Source organism: Quercus suber, unplaced genomic scaffold (genome assembly GCF_002906115.3).
Source record: "Quercus suber isolate HL8 unplaced genomic scaffold, Cork oak 2.0 scaffold_216, whole genome shotgun sequence".
NCBI lineage: Eukaryota > Viridiplantae > Streptophyta > Magnoliopsida > Fagales > Fagaceae > Quercus > Quercus suber.
Window position 1 is genome coordinate 33,880 of NW_027069674.1, and position 19,486 is coordinate 53,365.

General features: G+C 40.6%; 1 protein-coding gene across 1 annotated transcript in view; it reads right to left on the minus strand.

The window, feature by feature from the left end:
- Positions 1-3,464: 3,464 nt before the first annotated feature.
- The window catches only part of LOC112011126 (putative disease resistance protein RGA3), a 93,304-nt gene continuing 77,282 nt past the window's right edge, over positions 3,465-19,486 (minus strand). The window contains exons 16-17 of the mRNA XM_065779716.1: positions 4,411-4,596; positions 3,465-3,702 (exon numbers count right to left, since the gene is read on the minus strand). The gene's annotated coding sequence lies outside the window, so the exon portion shown is untranslated. The remainder of the gene's footprint in view (positions 3,703-4,410; positions 4,597-19,486) is intronic.

Genomic DNA, 19,486 nt, shown 5'->3' on the forward strand with positions numbered 1-19,486 from the left:
GTAAGCTGTCACTCTCGCATTTAATGCACTCAACTAACCTCCCTGGCCGCATTAATGGGGAGGTAACCCCTTGGCAGGATAGCGTTGGTCAGAGTGAACCACTTGAGTACTGATAAGGCCTCTGATGGGACGGACGGCCAGGAGAAAGGCAAATAGATGATCAACAGATGGAATGAGGAGATAGGATGATGAAAACTATAAAAGAAAAACTAATAGAGGAAAAAAAGGGGGGGGGGGAAAAGAAGAAAAAAGAAAAAGAAAAGAGAGGACCATAAGGCCTCCTCGGCCACAGGCCAAGGAGCATCCCCCCATTTGTAAAGAAGCTCTTAGCATTTTTTATAAGAAAAGTTCATGCATGGTGATCGATGGCCAGCACCTAAACCTTTCAACCCACTCTCTATAAATTTATTGTTTGGGCTTATTGGGCTGAAAACCCACCACTTAGGGTCAATCCAAATTGAGTCCCTACAGTAATTAAATTAAAATATTTCTCAACTTAGAAATTATAAGAAAGAAAAATTATATATTTTTTAAAAAATCTAAAAATCTAAAAAAAAAAAATTCAACAATATGGTGTAGCCACTTGGCGCAACCACGGCTTCTAAGCCAAACTTTTATTATATAGTATATGATTTCTGTATACTGGATAAGACCATTTTCGCAATTAAACATTATATGTGATGAGGTCGAGAAATTTACCAGTGAGCCACACGATACCTACGCGCTCGAACGTGAACCTGCACAACACAAAGAAGGAAACCTAACAGAGAGCACCAGTGTGGTGCCGGCCAAATACCCTCCGAATGTTAAGTCAGAAATATTCTCACAACTCTAGAGTGCTAAAGAGGGTAAATTATGCGTACCTCGATTTATGAGGGTATTGGGGCTTTTATAGTAGTAGGAGGTCGATACCTCACCCTTGGCGCGGAAGTCTTTTCCTTATAGGGAACATTCTGTAGAATCCTTTTTGTACTTGAATTCTATTTGTCTTCGGACTCTATGAAGTGTGTCACAAGTATTCATACCAAGGGTCTTTTTGCCTTCCTCATGGGCCTTGGACCTGCCGATATTTCATACTGGATCCATTTTCACAGTTTTGGCAGATAATGGGCCCGTCCACTGTCGGCCCACAGTTGATAACCGTCAGGCCCATCTCTATCTCAAATTCTACCTCTTCAATATGGAATTGAGCCCAAAAACAAACTAATAATAGTTTGCAAAATTTTACAAAATGGGAGAGATTCAAATAAATCTGCAATGCAAGATGATTAGAAAGAAGAGTTTGATATTCTGTTTAAAACTTCAAATTAGAAAAACAAAATGGAAAAGGAAGGTTGGACTAGACCTCTTAATCCGCAATTCAACTATTGTGCGCACAACAGGACATAACCGTCGTGTCTTGATATATAAAAGCTAAAGTGATTATGCATAGTCACTTTTTCATAAGGGATTGCGCAATTAAGATAGATGAAAATTTTGATTATGAAATTTATCAATTTACACTTTACCCACAATCAAAAATGGTTGTTCATAATATAAAATGGTTTAAAACATAGATAACCACTAAAACATTTACATCATTCTACTAAGTAAAATAAAAAGCCAAACAGAAAAGCACCTCATGAAAAGAAGAAGAATATATTGTTTACCTAGACTACGTGTCCGTTTGGGAACCGTTCATTTTGCTAAAACTGAAAATTTTTTGCTAAAAGTACTATAAATAAAGGTAAAAGTTAGCTGAAATAGTACAATGGGATTCATGAATAGTACCAAAAAGTGCAACGAGACCCATGAATAGTAGTAAAAATAAGCTGAATAGTAAAATAAGTTAGCAAAAATAATCTATGCCAAATGCACACTAACATAAGGCATGAAGTATTAGCACCAAAATCTATTCCACACTGTGCACGAACTCCACAAAAATGTGATGATTAAACAACAAAGGACTTTATTAACAGTCACCATAAATGCATGCTCAAGACACTTCAAGTCCACAGGAAAAAATGCAAACCTTTAATATAAGCATAGTGACAATAATACAGAGGACAATAAGGCTATGAAGAATGAAATTGGAGGCCATCTTTTAGATCATCCCCACAATAATACTCTAGCATACAACACCACATTCTCCATGCTAATAACTTCAAAAACGGGTGTGCTACTGGCTTAATGAGCCTTGTCAGTGATCTGAATCATGAGTGACAATCAAACCAACAGATTAATGGTGAGAAAGATAGAACAAAACTGACCAACAGCTTGCCAAATGGAGAACCTAATAAGGTATCATAGCAATAGTTGAAGAACAAATTTGGGGCGACATTATATGTGCAAAGGGAACACATACTTCCTTGGCAGTTCAAAATCCATGCTTATATGTCCAAGTGCTCGCCCTCAAAACTCCCTTGTAAAGTGGGAATTGCTTCTTGTGGGTGGATAATAAGCATCAATTAGAAGTAACATACTTTATCTTAGACAAAGGAGGGGGGAGGAAGAGGGATAGAGCACTTCTGTTTGTCTTGTGTTTTGTAATTGCCCATATCTTTAAGCTGGGAAAAAACAGAGGAAACTCCTTGAGTGAGACATGATTGACATTAGGACTGAATGATTAACAAGTATATATTTGAGCTATGAGTGCTTCCCTTTTTCTTCTAAAAAAATGTTACTTAAAAAAAAAAAAAAAAAAGGTTTCAAGCATTCAAAATCATAGATGGAATGCCAAATAAAGGTGTTGCACTTACTGTACAAAAAAACATTCAAAATCATATGTTATCAAACTAGATAGACGATCAAAGAAACCAGCAGTCCAGGTTAAACTTATTGCTGTTGCATCTTGGAAGTGATAAAGGACCTTTTGTACACACACAGCCTTCTGTTGATGATGTTTAGATTGGATAAGGCCGAATGAGAATGGGACATTTTTGCATGATCTTCTTGAATGAGATCAAAACGTTCCTGGGACCATTAAGGTTGGAAATGTAACAGCATCACAAGAAGAATATAAAGGTACTTATGAGTGAATTAGAATTGAAGAGCCCAGATTCAACCAATGTAATATGACTTCAATGGCTCAATATCACAACCCCCACCCCCACCGCACCTCCACCCACACCCCACCCCCCAATATTGACTTCTAATTCAGGTGTGTCCTTTTTCAAAATTTCATTCCAAAATTTGCACCTATCAAACCAATGGTAAGAAACCAGGCTTCATCCCACTCTTTCCTCTCTACCAAGGCACATAACTCTTCAATCACTAAGACAAGAAATCTACATGCTTCTATTTTTAACCTCCTAAATCCACAACACTAAACTTTGATAATTATCAAAGTAGATGATAAATCTCAAAAATTAAAGCTAGAAAATTCATACATTGACAATTGGTCAATTACTAAGCTCACCTTTCATCTGCCACAATATAATATAGAATACTCTAGAAATGAAACATCACACTTGCCTTCCTACCATTACAAAAAGATAAACAGAGTTTCTTTTGTGGCCCTTTGTCAAATGTTGCTTCAGCACAAAATATTATAGATGGAGAAAATGATAAGGAAAATAGACAGAAGACTAAGAAGAATATCCAGATATACCTTACTATAGAATAGTATCCAACTCTTACTTAATCCAATTAACAAAGCCAAGATAGTTGTGATTTCTTCTTCTCGCCTGGTTGTCACCTCCATACTTGACAGAACACTTCAGCCTTTGAAACAAAAAACAAACATTGGATATTGATTTAAAACTTGATAACTAGCAAGTACCAAAGTGTATAACTTTCAAAAGTAATGATTAAAAAAAAAAAAAAAAAAATTGGACCCTTAGGGCACTCTCTTTATTCTTAATAATTTTCAAGCATGAAAAACTCTAAATAAAAATAATATGTAGTAATGTTAGGCCAAATTAGATTAGCTACTAAAGATAACCAGCATACCAAATTAAGCTTGTTTTTTGCTGCATCTACCAATTAATGAAATTTTGAATATACACTTGTAGTCAAAGGAAAATATAAAGTTAATTCAAATTATGAAGGAACTTAAATGGAATGGTATGTAAGCATGTCTTCCACTTAGAGTGCCATGAATGGTTGTGAGCAAAGGGAATGCAACACACATTTTCAAAAGCATTGCTTGGAATAGCGCATATCATGTACATGGGATCTGCAACAAAAGCAAAATAAGTCCTATTTTTTGCCCATCAGATTGTAGGAAAAATCTAGAAAGAAACAAATAACATGAAGAAAAGTATCAATAAGACAATAACTAACCTAAACATTTAAGACTAGATAACCATCTTCTTCAATTTCGTAAAGTGATCCCAAGAAACAAAAAAACTTGTGATTACTTTTAAAAAATTTCATGATTACTTTTAAGTATATATGAACTTAAGCAATTGAAAATACTTTATGTCTTACCATGACTGAAAGCATAACAAAGGAAATTATAGCCAAGCCTTTAAAGCTAGAATTAGTTGCTACAAAATACTCATGTTCGATTTCTTTCTTGTTCAGTGATTCCCAGACTTGATTGGCTGCCTTGATTAGCCTTGAGTTCAGCACCATATTTCAACACCAGATTCTCAGCTCATCTCCCCCATGATTCTAGAGATTTGATTTGTATCAATTAAAAACTGATTATAGGGATTGGTCTGGCCTTTCCTTCTAGGCTGTAGATTCTTACCTATAAATACATGTACACAATGTAATCTTCTTTTAAGCCAATAGACAAACTTTCTGGTCATTACAAGGTTTTTATTTTCATTTCCCTACTAATTTTTAAAGGCGATCTGCTCACAATTGCCAGGCTTGACAAACAACACATATAACACCAAAGCAACAGAACACATACAAGTATCCATACCTTCATCTTTGAGATATCCGCAGACTCACATCCTGGAGTAGCTAATTTTCAAATTCTCCACCAACTCCTTCAAGGTAAAAAGGTAACTCAAGAATCAAGCACAAGTCCTCACCACAATTAGCATACATTGCTATGAATCCTGCATGAAATTAATTCAGCCATGAAGAGGAAAAAATTAAACAGGAATTTTTTGACTTATATGACAGACATCCTTTTATACCGGACGGACTCTGCGCTGACGGGTCAAACAGGCATGCGACGTCCGTTTCTTCTATCTTCAACCAAGAACCCTAGGCGAAAAATACTTGCGGCGCACGCCAAAGAGTCCTATCGCAAAGAGGATTCCGGAAGTTATTAATGGAAATCTACTCTATAAGGAAAAGACTTGTCCATCACGCTTAGGAGTGCTCAAGGAGATTCCGATAAGGAAAAGACTTCGTTTCTAAGGAAAAGAGGTCAACCTTCGACTATTATAAAAGCCCCAATACTCTCACAAATTGAGATACGCATAAATTACCCTTTCTCTAGTACTTTAGAGTTGTGAGAATAGTTCTAACTTAACCTTCGGAGGATACTTGGCCGGCACCACACCGGTGCTCTCTGTTAGGTTTTCCTCCTTTGTGTTGTGCAGGATTTACTTCCGAGTGTGTAAGCATTGTGTGGCTCACTGGTGAAATTCACGGCATCATCAGTTGGCACCATCTGTGGGAAGCGTAACGCTTCTTTTGCAATTTAAAAGCCACATTATCGCTTCTCGGACAAAAGAGTTGCATGGTGCTAACCCGCTCGATGGCAACCACCAACAACATCCAAGAGGAGGAACCGCCCACGACTGCCTTTGAGAGACAGGTCCAAACTCTTGCTGCAGCTGTAAAGCGTCTCACCAAGCAAAACAGCGATCTAGAAGAACAGCTGCGTCAGAAAAACACAACACCAAACAATCAGAGAGACCAAAAAGATACCAGTGTTGTGCGAGGAGATCGAGAGGGGCCTGAAGGTAGCAACGCCCCCAGCAGGCCAGAATGGCAAAATATGAGCCTCCCATCCCTCATGGATGCGGCTCCACCCCCCATTATTGCAGAGATGCAGGCGATGAAGGAACAAATGGAGGTCATGATAAACGCACTCAAGGGACGAGTGTCCAGCAACCTTAACGACCTAGTCCATCGGACAGACTCTCCGTTCACCGCATCCGTTAACTCCTTCCCTCTACCACATAAGTTTCGAATGTCGCAGATCGGCAGTTATGATGGAGTGAAGGACCCTCTAGACCACCTAGAGACCTTCAAAACCTTGATGCACCTTCAAGGAGTAGCGGATGAGATTATGTGTAGGGCCTTCCTTACAACACTGAAGGGAGCAACAAGGATTTGGTTTAGTCGATTGACACCGAACTCCATTAGCACTTTCAAGGAGCTGAGCGCTCAATTCACTACACACTTCATTGGAGGACATAGGTATAAAAAGTCAACGGCGTGCTTGATGAGCATCAAGCAGTGAGAGGATGAGATGCTGAGATCCTACATAACTCACTTCAATAAAGAAGCACTTTCAATCGATGAAGCCGACGACAAGATATTGGTAGCAGCCTTCACAAATAGGTTGCGAAAGTGTAAGTTTTTGTCCTCTCTGTACAAAAACAACCTAAAAACCATGTCAGAAGTACTCTACAGGGCCACCAAGTACATGAATGTGGAAGACGCACTGCTGGCCCGAGATGAAAAGCCCAGAAAGAGAGAGCAACAGGAAGATACACGGCAGGACCAAGGACGAAAGAAACACAGAATAGGTGACAGAAGGGATGAAAGGCGCCCTAAGCCCCCGGGAGGAAGGTTTATGAGCTTCACTCCATTAAATGCCCCTATAGAATGCAAATCAAGGACGAGGGGACTTTAACATTCCTAGAAAAGCTAAAGCGTGATCCAAGTAGGCAATCCAAAGACAAGTATTGCCGTTTCCACCGCGACCACGGTCATGACACGGCCGATTGCTATGACTTAAAGCAACAGATTGAGGCCCTTATCAGATAGGGAAAGTTGCAGAAGTTCGTCAGCGAGGAGAGAACGGATCCAAATCTCCAAGAGCAGGCCCCCTGACGGGATAACGAGCGTCAAAGACCCCCCATTGGATGATTGTAGGGGGAACCGCGATTACTGGCTCATCCAAAAAGGCTTGAAAAACCTACCTAAGAACAGTCCACAATGTCCAGCTGACGAGCTCCGCACAAAAGATGACACGAAGGGAAAGCCCTAGCATTGGTTTCCCAGATGAAGATGCGCAACGTCTTCATCATCCACATGACGACGCACTCGTTGTCAGCATACGTGTGGGGGACTACAATGTGCATTGGGTGTTGATCAACAATGGTAGCTCGGCAGATATCCTATATTACCCGGCATTCCAGCAAATGAGAATACAGAGAGAAAGACTGATACCGACAAACTCCCCATTGGTAGGCTTTGGAGGAACAAGAGTATTCCCGTTGGGCGTAGTCACGCTTTCGGTAACGGTAGGCGACCATCCTCAGCAAATCACCAAGGATGTGACATTCCTCATGGTCAACTATTCGTCTGCTTACAACGATATCCTTGGACGGCCCACCCTTAACTCATGAAAAGCCGCAACATCCACATATCACCTAATGGTCAAGTTTCCTACAAAATATGGGATCGGCGAGTTGCGTGGAGACCAAGTGGCCGTACGCGAATGCTATATCGCCATGCTAGAGATGGAAGATCACCAGCAGACCATGTGTATAGAGGATCAAAGAGCCATTGCGGAGCCGGTCGAAGAATTGGAAGAGGTAGCCCTTGATGAGTCAAGGCCCGAACGGATGACTAGGATGGGGACATTGGCCAGTTAGTCGATACGTCAAGCCCTCACAACATTCCTAAGGATGAATCAAGACGTGTTCGCATGGAGCCATGAGGACATGCCAGGTATTGATCCCACGGTCATAGTTCATAATTTGAATGTGAACCCCGCATCCATACCCATTCGACAGAAGAAGCGAGTATTCGCACAAAAGCGAGACAGAGCGATAGCAAAGAGGTCAGTAAGCTACTGGAAGCTGGTTTTATTCGAGAAGTATACTACCCTGACTGGTTGGCGAACGTGGTCATGGTCAAGAAGGCTAATGGGAAGTGACGAATGTGCGTCGATTTCATGAACCTCAAAAAGGCATGCCCGAAAGTCAGCTACCCACTCCTCCAGATAGATACTTTAGTAGACTCGACGGCGAGACACCAGCTCATGAGCTTCATGGACGCCTTTTCGGGCTATAGCCAAATCAAGATGAAGGATGCTGATCCAGAAAAAACTTCCTTTGTCACCAGCCAAGGACTCTTTTGTTACAAGGTGATGCCGTTTGGGCTCAAGAACGCGGGAGCAACCTACCAGAGGCTGATGAACAAAATGTTCGCACACCAAATTAGGAGGAATGTGCAAGTGTATGTTGATGACATGCTAGTAAAGAGCCTACACAAAAATGACCACCTAGACGACCTTCGAGAGACGTTCGACACCCTGCGGTCATATAACATGAACTGAATCCAAGCAAGTGCATGTTTGGAGTAACGGTGGGAAAATTTTTGGGTTTCATGGTATCCCAAAGAGACATAGAGGTCAACCCGGAGAAGGTACAAGCCATAATGGAGTTAGAGCTGCCGAAGACGGTGAAAGAGGTGCAAAGCTTGAATGGCAAAATTGCATACTTAAACAGGTTCGTCTCTAAAGCGACGGAAAAATGTTTGCCATTCTTCCGTACGCTGAAAAAGTCGTTCGAATGGATGGACGAGTGCCAAAAGGCATTTGAAGACTTGAAGAAATATCTCTCATCTCCACCATTACTCAGTCCGTCCAAGCCAGGGGAAGAGCTCTACCTCTACTTAGTAATTTTGCAAGCAACGGTCAGTGCAGCCTTAGTAAGACAGGAAGAAGGATCTCAACAACCCATCTATTTTATAAGTAAGGCGTTCCGAGGGGCAAAAGAAAGGTACCCTCAAATGGAGAAGTTAGCCTACGCACTGGTAACTGCAGCCCGAAAGCTCAAGCCATACTTCCAAGCCCATACCATCGTAGTCTTAACTAATCAGCAACTAAAAAGAGCCATGAATAGCCCTGAGGCTGCCGGACGAATTGCTTTATGGGTAATAGAGCTAAGTGAATTTGATTTATAGTACCGCCTGCAAACCGCGATAAAGGGGCAAGTTGTGGCAGATTTCATCGCTAAATATACTCAATTGGAAGGTAAGGGGGAAAAAGTCCTCAGACAATGGAGCATCCACTCGGACGGATCTTCAAACAGACAAGTCGGAGGTGCCAGTGTGGTAATCCAAACCCCGGAGGGAGATATAATCGAATGCATGATCTGACTAGACTTCCCCACAACTAACAATGAGGCCGAATATGAAGCCTTAGTGGCAGGGTTAGACCTCACGAAGGCGGCATGTGCTAAAAAAATGGTCGTACATTTTCACAGGTGATAATAAGTCAGATTAATGGCGTCTACGAGTGCAAAAATGAGAGAATGAAGAAGTACCTAGAAGAAATGAAGAATCAGATTGGCAGCCTTGAAGTTAAATTCGTTCAAATCCCAAGGGTGGAAAACAAATATGCCGATCGTCTTGTGAAAGTAGTCTCTGCAGAATTTATGCTCGTCCCCGAACAGGCATTATCGTTTGTTCAACTCTCCCCGTTTATTGATGACGGAACAAATGTGCAGGAAATAAAATCTGAGGACAATTGGACTACACCATTAACAACATACCTGAGGTCTGGCACTCTGCCAGACGGGAAAGACGCTGCTAGGAAGCTGAAAGTCCAAGCCTCACGATTCATGCTGATTAGAGGTGTCCTATACAAAAGAGGTTTCTCTCGACCATACCTGAGGTGTCTTGGCCACGGAGAAGCAGACTACGTAATGAGAGAGGTCCACGAGGGTATTTATGGAAACCACTCGAGGGCACGGTCATTAGTGCATAAGTTGATCCGAGCAGGATACTATTGGCCTACTATGTTGAAGGATGCCCAAGCTTACGTAAAGACCTGCTACAAGTGTCAGAGGTTCAGTAATCTGATCAGGCAATCGTCCGAGGAGCTGACACCCATAACGGCCCCTTGGCCGTTCGCCCAATGGGGAGTAGACATCATGGGTCCCTTCCCGACGGCAATAAGGCAGCTAAAATTTCCGGTAGTTGGCATCGACTACTTCACCAAGTGGGTAGAAGCAGAAGCCCTAGCCACTATCACGGAGAAGAACATTTGAAACTTCGTGTGGAAAAGTATCATCTGCAGGTACGAGATTCCCAGAGTGCTCGTCTCCGACAACGGAAAGCAATTCGACAACAGCGCATTCAGGGACTTCTGCTCGGAGCTTGATATAAAGAATCACTACTTGTTGCCTGCACACTCATAGGCAAATGGTCAGGTCGAAGTCACGAACCGGTCCTTGCTGAAGATCATCAAGACCCGGCTCGACGGGGCAAAGGGCATCTGGCTAGACGAACTACCAAGCGTCCTATGGGCATAACGCACTACAGCAAGAACACCCATTGGAGAAACGCCATTTCGACTAGCTTACGGAAGTGATGCTGTCATCCTAGCAGAAATAGGACTCACAAGCTACTGGGTGGAAAACTACAACTGGTTTAAGAACGAAGAAGCCTTGTGCTTTCAGCTAGACCTAGTGGACGAGGTCCGGGCAACAGCAGAGCAGAGGTTGGCATGGTACCAGAATCTCATGGCAAAACACTACAACACTAATGTCAGGCATAGAGACTTTCAGATCGGAGATCTTGTTCTACGGAAGGTAATGGGTGCTGCTAGAGATCCTTCATAAGGAAAGCTCAGCTCTAACTGGGAAGGACCCTACAGGATCACGTCATGGCAGAGGAAGGGGACCTACCACCTCGGAACCCTGGACGGACAAAAACTGCAACACCTATGGAACGCAGAGCACCTTCGGAGATACTACCAGTAGACGTGATATGAAGAAAGCATCGACGCAATTTCCCAGTTGTTTAGTTGCTACTATTTACTAATTTTTACTTTGAACAATTTTTCCTTCTACTAGTTTTTACTTCGAACAATTCTTTCTACAAGTGCCTTTTTAAGCTCAAGGGGGTAGGTACTCTTCTACAAACAAAATTATTTTTAATTAATAAGAGGAACATTCAAAAACGATTATGTTTTTTCTACTTAAGTCTAAATGTGGACGGATATAGCCTAAGTCCACAAGATGGACGGATCATCCCAAGAGAATGAAAATTCCAAGTCCAAAAGAGGACGGTATCTAAGTCCACAAGATGGACGGATCATCCCAAGAGGATGAAAATTCCACGTCCAAAAGAGTACGAACATATAATCTAAGTCCACAAGATGGATGGATCATCCTAAGAGGATGAAAATTCCAAGTCTAAAAGAGGACGGTATCTAAGTCCACAAGATGGACGGATCATCCCAAGAGGATGAAAATTCCAAGTCCAAAAGAGGACGGTATCTAAGTCTACAAGATGGACGGATCATCCCAAGAGGATGAAATTTCCACGTCCAAAAGAGGACAGATATATCTAAGTCCACAAGATGGACGGATCATCCCAAGAGGATGAAAGTTCCACGTCCAAAAGAGGACGGTATCTATGTCCACAAGATGAGCGGATCATCCCAAGAGGATGAAAATTCCAATTCCAAAAATGAACGGACATATAATCAAAGTCCACAAGATGGACGAATCATCTCAAGAGGATAAAAATCAATCCCAAAGGAGATGGATATAATCTACGTCCACTAAATGGATGGGTCCCGAAAGGATGAAAATCCTAAAGACCAAAAGGTGGACGAAAAATAGTTTAAGTCCATAAAACCAACGATAAGTTTTGTCCACAGTAATGGACGGGTATAAATTCTGCCCAAAAAGGTGGACATGTATAAATTTTGTCCACAATAATGGACGGATCAAGTCCATAATCCGTTACTGTCACTTGTTGACGGATCAATGTATAGATGGCCTCGATCATGAATAAAACGAAATTGAAAATAGATAGATATGAAACAAAGCATGAACAAAATAGTAGAAGGATACAAATTCATGTTAAAAAAGTGGACGGACTACGTTCCATAAACAAAATGTTAAACAAATCATAATAGTGAACGGATGTCTACATAAATCAGAAAATATGACGGGGAAATCATTCTTAAATATCTTTACATAAAAAGAGAAATAAAAAGTAATAAATCAATTCTGGTCGGCGACAGGGGTTCCTTTCTCCTCATGATGACGGATATCTACATCTTTGGGGTCACTCTCAGTAACGGTCCGAACCACAGTAGCTCCGTTGACGGGTGCCTCATCTCCAAAAAGCTCATCGGTATCATCGGATCAAGCAGGCTGGACGAAGGTTTGCTCAGGAATGTTAATGTTGACGGAGGATAGGTCAAGGTCTAGAAACAAGACCTTCACTTGACGAAGGGCGTTGTCGAAACCGTCGCTATAGGAGTTCCCGAGCTCGGACAGAAGGTAATCGGAGTCTCGATACTCTCGCACTGCAGCCTCCTTTACCTGACGGATCTCCTGCTCCTTGTCTTCCAAAACCTTCTTCATCTCCTCCGTCCTCTTGCAGTACTCGTCCCTTGCCTCCTCCGCCATTTTTAATTTCTTTTCTTGAATCACCTTCCAAGCTTTAAGTTGGGTAAGCTCATCATCCGTCACCTTTGCCTTCTCCCGTAGACGGTCCAAGGTTGTTTCATGACCCAATCATCGTCCCATTAGTCCCTTCATCATGAGCATAGCCTGAAAAATGAAAAGAAGTCAGCCATTTACTGAAGTGAAAATGGATGCATAGTGGACAGATTGATTGATTACCTGGGCAATATTGAACAGACCCGTCTCCCCCATTGCTTCAGTGGAGTGATTACCCAAGTCCTTATAATCGTCAGGGGATATAACGGACAAAAGCTTCTCCAACGCATGTTTGGGGTCCTCCTTAAGGAGGACAAGCGGTTTTTCTAGCTGAGTAGACGGACCCTTCATAAAGCCTTTCCCGGCTCCATGCTTGGCTGGACCAACAGCTTTGGTGACCCCCGCCATAAGCCCTAGGACGGGCTCAAAAGAAACCTTGGATTTCTTTTGATGACGGTCCCCTTTGGGCAACATCTTCCTTTTTGACGGGTGGCTTGAGCCCGTCCCCTTGGGGTCTACCTCGACGGAGTCATTTTTCTTAGCAGCATTGGCCTTGATCAAAGCCCTCCTCTTAGCATCATCCATTTCTGTAGAAGTAGACGGAGGGGGTTAGTTATAAAAAATAAACTATAACCGTCAAAGTAGAAGATGAATGACGGACTCACGTTGACGAATTCTGGCATCGTATTTTCTGGCTGCTGGTGAAGGTTCAGGCCCATCGCAGTACTAGAAGATGGTATCAAGTGTGACCAGTTTTGTCCAAGTCTTTTCCTCTAGCGTGCTCTTTTTAAAAATTCTTTCGAGGTAACTAAACTCCTCTATATCAACCTGTAGGCGTTGTCTGACTGCAAAAAAAAGAAAAAAAAGAAAAAAAAAGAAAAAAAAAAAAAGGAAGGTAGACGGTGAAAAAGAGTTTAAAATAAATTGAAACACTTTGCTCATCCGAACGGCTATAAGTTCAACACTAGGATGGGCGCATACTAGACAGGTGCAATACACCCCAAGTCGTGTCGACAGGCATGTGTTCTGTATTCCCTGGACGACTCATCCACTCGTCATCCTCTAAGAAGAAAAAAGCGACTCTTCCAGTCTCTATTAGAGTCTAGGGTATCATATATGACTTTCAACAACGGACTCCTAGCCACAAAACTATACATCCCCCTTGATTTATCTATTTCATCTGGACGGTAGCAGTGGAGGAATTCCCGCACCGCCAACCTTCTGGCATCGTCTGTCATAGCACCATATAGGACCTCCATGGCTATGAAAACCCTCCAAGCATTTGGGGATATTTGGTTGATGGATAGGCCCAGGTACTTGAGAAGCTGATGGTGAAGTGAGCTTAATGGAAACCTGAGTCCTGACTTTAGCATTTACTCATATACCCCGAGACCTGCCACCCCTTCGTAGTAGCATTTCTCTGAAATATATGGTAGACGGATATGGATATTGTCTGGAATTTGGTAGTTTGCTCTAAGCATGCTAAAGTGCTTTTCCTTGATGGTAGATACGAAGGCGTTCATCGTCCACTCTGGTAGCATGATGAACTCCCTAGGTCCATCAGCTCTTATGACGGGCTGTATTGGTTCATCATTACCGTCAGAACTTTCCTCTAAATCAGCCGTCTCCATATCCTCATTTGTTGAGGACTGGGAAGAGGCGGATGGACTCCTCTCTTCTCCCGGACTATGTTGGTCTTTGTGACCTGACGGGTAAACATCCTCATAGTCCACCCCGTCACGGACAACGGATTGATTACTTGACGCACTAGACATTGCCTACACGGGATAACAAAACCTAAGACTATGACGGGTCTAGATGAAGGTGACGGGTATAAATCTAGAAAAGTAAATAGTATTCAACGGAAATGAAACACATAAGAAGTACTTACCAATTCAGAAAAAGATGACGGATTGACTTTGGTGACAGAAGCTGTAATTGAACGGAGTAATCTCTGACAGATGTGACGGATGAGCTCTAACAGAGTATTCTTAGCGTAAATTGTAAAAATGAAAGGAGATAGGGGATATATATATAAGGGGAGTGCATGGAAGACGAAGCGTCGTTTCGATCCGAGAGAAGAACCAATGGAGGTGCGACATGTGTCGTACGATCTGATGGCTTGCAGGCCAGGCTGTCAAGCTGTTATTCACAGAGTCCCTAACGAGTCGTCACCCCATAAGTCCGTCTTGACACTACGGACCCACGGGGTGAAGGGGGCAACTGAAGAGGAAAAAATTATACAAGACTTGTTGACTTATATGACAGACATCCTTTTATACCAGACGGACCCCATACGGACGGACTCTGCACTGACGGGTCAAACAGGCATGCGACGTTCGTTTCTTCTATCTTCAACCAGGAACCCTAGGCGAAAAATACTTGCGGCGCACGCCAAAGAGTCCTATCGCAAAGAGGATTCCGAAAGTTATTAATGGAAATCTACTCTATAAGGAAAAGACTTGTCCATCATGCTTAGGAGTGCTCAAGGAGATTCCTATAAGGAAAAGACTTCGTTTCCAAGGAAAAGAGGTAAACCTTCGACTACTATAAAAGCCCCAATACCCTCACAAATTGAGGTACGCATAAATTACCCCTTTTCTAACACTCTAGAGTTGTGAGAATGGTTCTAACTTAACCTTCGGAGGGTACTTGGCCGGCACCACACCGGTGCTCTCTGTTAGGTTTTCCTCTTTTGTGTTATGCAGGATTTACTTCCGAGTGTGTAAGCATTGTATGGCTCACTGGTGAAATTCACGACATCATCAAGCCACAAGATTTAGGTGAAGCTAATTTAACTTCTCATTATAAATTGGCTGATTTGATTAAGATGAATAATTTGAATAGAAATGTTTCAGAAAGATTTAAGACCATTAATTGGAAAGAAATAAGACCATTCTTGAGAGTACTAATTGACCTAGGTTCTTAGCTACTAGATAGCTGTGTCCCACTTAGCACCCTGGATTGACCAAAGATGATCATTTAAGGATTCTTAACATTTGTTCAGATATAAGTAAACAAGTTTAAAGAGAACCATGGAAGAAGTTACAACTGAAAGATTTATATATTAAAGAACATACATTATAGTACCATTGAGAGCCAATGAGGTTTCTGACTTTTTGTGTCATCCTTGGCCAACCCATCTTTCTCCACCCTTTTGGACTAGATTCAATCTGGTAGCTGCTCAATAGTAGGCCGGCTTGTAATGGGCAAATCACTAACCAAGACAATCCCACTCCCTTACTCCATCAAAGCCATCCCTAAAAGCTCAACCACCCTCTCTAGCAAAAGACACAAAGATATCATCCCCATGTAGTGTTAAAGAATTCAAATAATATCAGTGTGTTAAGTATTATAGAATTTGAGTACTAGCAAGGTGTTATAAACAATCTCATAAGTTCATTGCAGTTAGGCACAGAGAAACAGTGATGGGAGCTGGTAAGAGAGGAAATCACTGCTATAATTTTGAAAGTTTCTGCTCCTCTCTGTTGTGGTTTTACCTGCATTTCTGTAGCACTAAAAATTTCTTTTGGGGTATAATACGCCAAAGTCAAGTCTCGACACTGATTTAGTTGCTAGGTAAGTCAAATATGCAATATACTGAATAGGCAATTTTTTATTTTTGTTTAAGGATGTAACTCTAGGTAAGTCATTAAAGAACAAGGACATGAAATAATGAAAGTCCTCCAATAAACTTCATGATTTCATGGCAAGCAGATTATAGTTTGCAACAATCTCTATGATTAAGTTCAAATATACTTCATGCATCAAAATTATATAATAGAAGGGAAATTAAGAGGAAATAGATTTCCAATTTCAACTCTTTCATTATTTCACATTCAAGAATACAAATAATGAAATTCAGTTCAATTACAATAAGAAATTGAAATAAGTAAAAAAAAAAAAAACGAACCCAAAGAGTGTGGCCATGGAGATGGCAAGGAGGGTTTAGTTGTTTTGATTCTTAGGTGTGAGAATGAAGCTATGAAGCAAAAGAGAGAGAGAACCAACTACATGCCCAAAAAAAAAAAGAGTTATGTTAGATTAGTCTAATAAATACCCAAAATCAAGACCACTCGCAAGATCCATATTGATACAATATTAAAACATGAATGAATAATAAGAAAAATCAAATTTAGTCAAAACATAAATGATATAATATTAATCTACACTTTACCCACAATCCAAAATGATTTAAATCATACATAACCACATGGTAGGATGATTTAAAAAGCTAACAAAAAAGTACCTCATGAGAAAAGAAGAAGAATATATAGTTACCTATGCTAGATGCAGTATTAGCACCCAGAGGTTATAGACAGTTCACGAACTCCACAAATAGTATGGACAGTTGGGTTGCAAAAGAAAGATGTAATAATATCCAAACAACAAAGGTCTTTATTAACAATCACAATAAATACATGATCAAGACACTTAAAAGTCCATAGAAAAAATGCAAACCTTCAATGTAAACATAAGGCTATAAAGAATGAAATTTGGAGGTCATCTTTCAGATCATTGTTGCTATAAAATTCTTCACTGTTGCATCCAACTCCATTCTTCATGCATACTATTTCAAACATTGGTTCTGCTACTAACCTAAAGAGCCTTGTAAGAGATCTGAATCATGAGTGACAATCATACCAACAGATCAGTGGAGACGAAGATAGAAGAAACTGAATAACGGCATGCCAAACAGAAACCTAATAAAGCATGAGATCGATACTTGAAAGACAAATTTGAGGCATCATTAGAATGTACAAAGGGAACACATACTTCCTTGGTAGTTCAGAATCCTTGCTCATATGTCCAAGTGCTGGCCCTTGGAATTCCCTTGTAAAATGGGAATTGTTTCTTGTGTTGGATAAGGGTTATTCATGGTAACAAGCATCAATTAGAAGTAATACCACCACCACAGCGAGATGGAAAAGAAAGGAAGAGAATTCAAAAACCTACTTTGTCTAAGACAAAGGAGGATGGACGAAGATAAATAAAGTACTTTTTGAAGGAAATAAACTAAACACCACAGGGAACTCTTTGAGTGAGACATGATTGACATGAGACAGTAATGAAGTCACAATAAACCAATAAGAAATTCAGTTCACTTCCAAGAATGTTCTTCTGGATATAGATATTGTGTAATGGTTACCTAATCCAACTACTGAAGTCAAAGTATTCACAATATCTTGATCCCTAATGGCAGCTGCTTCCCATGCTTTGCACTCTTCCATATTGAAAAGCACTTCTAGGTCTGAGACAAAGAACTAGCATTAGATATTGACTTAGAAACTTGAGAAAGCAAGTACTACTACCTATTCCTATAACATTAAGACTAGATGATTAGCAAGTATAGATTTGAGCTCTGAGGGCTTCCCGCATTCTTCTAAAAAATTTATTTCTTTGAAAAAAAAAAAAAAAGAGATTTTAAGCATTCAAATCATAGATGGATGGCTAAATAATGGTCTTACTGAAAAATTACCTAGTTTCCTTTCTTAGTTATCAAGCTAGATGGACTACTAAAGAACCAGTATTCCAGGTTAAACAAGTTGCTGCATCTTGGAAGTGATAACAGGCCATTTGTACACACAGCCTTTTGTATGATGTTTATATTAAATGTGGGCAAATTAGAATGGAACATTTTTGCATGATGTTCTTGAATGAGACCAAAACATTCCTGGGCCCATAAAGGTTGGAAGCTTGGATTATAAAGCAAATGTAATAGCATCACAAGAAGAAAAGGAAGAATATAAAGATACTTGCAGGTGAATTAGAATTGAAGAGCAGAATATGACTTCCTTCTATTTGCACAATCAAAAACATTTAATTGATATTTTTGCAGAAATAAAAAAAGGAGAGTTACCTCTGAATGTTAGTCTGAATCAAACTTGATGCTTAGGATGTGAGAAATCCTGTGCCCGTCATCTCTTGTCCCTCTTTTGCAATGTTGCTCAAGAATTGGACTTCGAAGAACCTCCAATTTCTTTAATGGTGTAGTACGAAGAAAGTCTGGTAGCGACTTTAGCACGGGGCATCTCCAGATTTTCAAGGAACAAAGGCGTGGCATTATTTTTATAGTAACAAACCCATTATCTTCTTCTTCTTCCCTCGTTCCTCCAATGTCAATCCATTCTTCCCACTTTGGAAATTCCTGAAATTCAAGAGAGTTCAATTTTGGGAATATAATTGCGTTATCTTTCTTGTTTTTGGGTTCTATTCTCCAAAATTCAACTCCCACATTTTTCAAAGTATATGCAGCTGATATCTTTAATGATTCGAGGGATGGTAGTTTCCCTAAAGGAGGCAAACACTCTAAATATGGCAACTCAGAGAGACAAAGCTTTTTTAATTTGATTAGAGACATCATCCAATTAGGATACTCTCTAGTGCCATGGTAATAAAAAATACATAAACTTTCCAAGTCTGAAGGTGCTTCCAAGGCATTCAAAATTAATACATCATCCTTTATTCTTCTAGTAATTGTATCTCTCAAAATATCAAATTTGCCAAACCATAGTTCCAAACTATGGAGGTATATCTTCATCTTGAGTTGTGCATCTTCAGCATCAGACACATCTATCATGTTTCCCAATCCATATATTCGAAGAGTCCCTCGTAGGTGATTCAACTTTTTTAATTCTCCAAGCCTACATCCTTCTCTTTCATCCATACCACCTATGTTGAAATCACTTAATGTTCGGAGAGAAATCAATTTCTCAAACCCTTTTGGAAATATTGGACATTTCTGACAAGAAAATCCAATAAAACTAAGATGTCTTAAGTTAATTAGCTTACCCATCCCTTGCGGTAATTTCTTGAGATTGTAACAATACTTGATACACAAAGTTTGTAAATTACTGAGATTGCAAATGGTTTCAGGCAATTCTTCTAATTGAACGTAATTAGACATAAGGAGACACCTTAAATGTATCAAATTTTCTATTGCATTCGGAAGT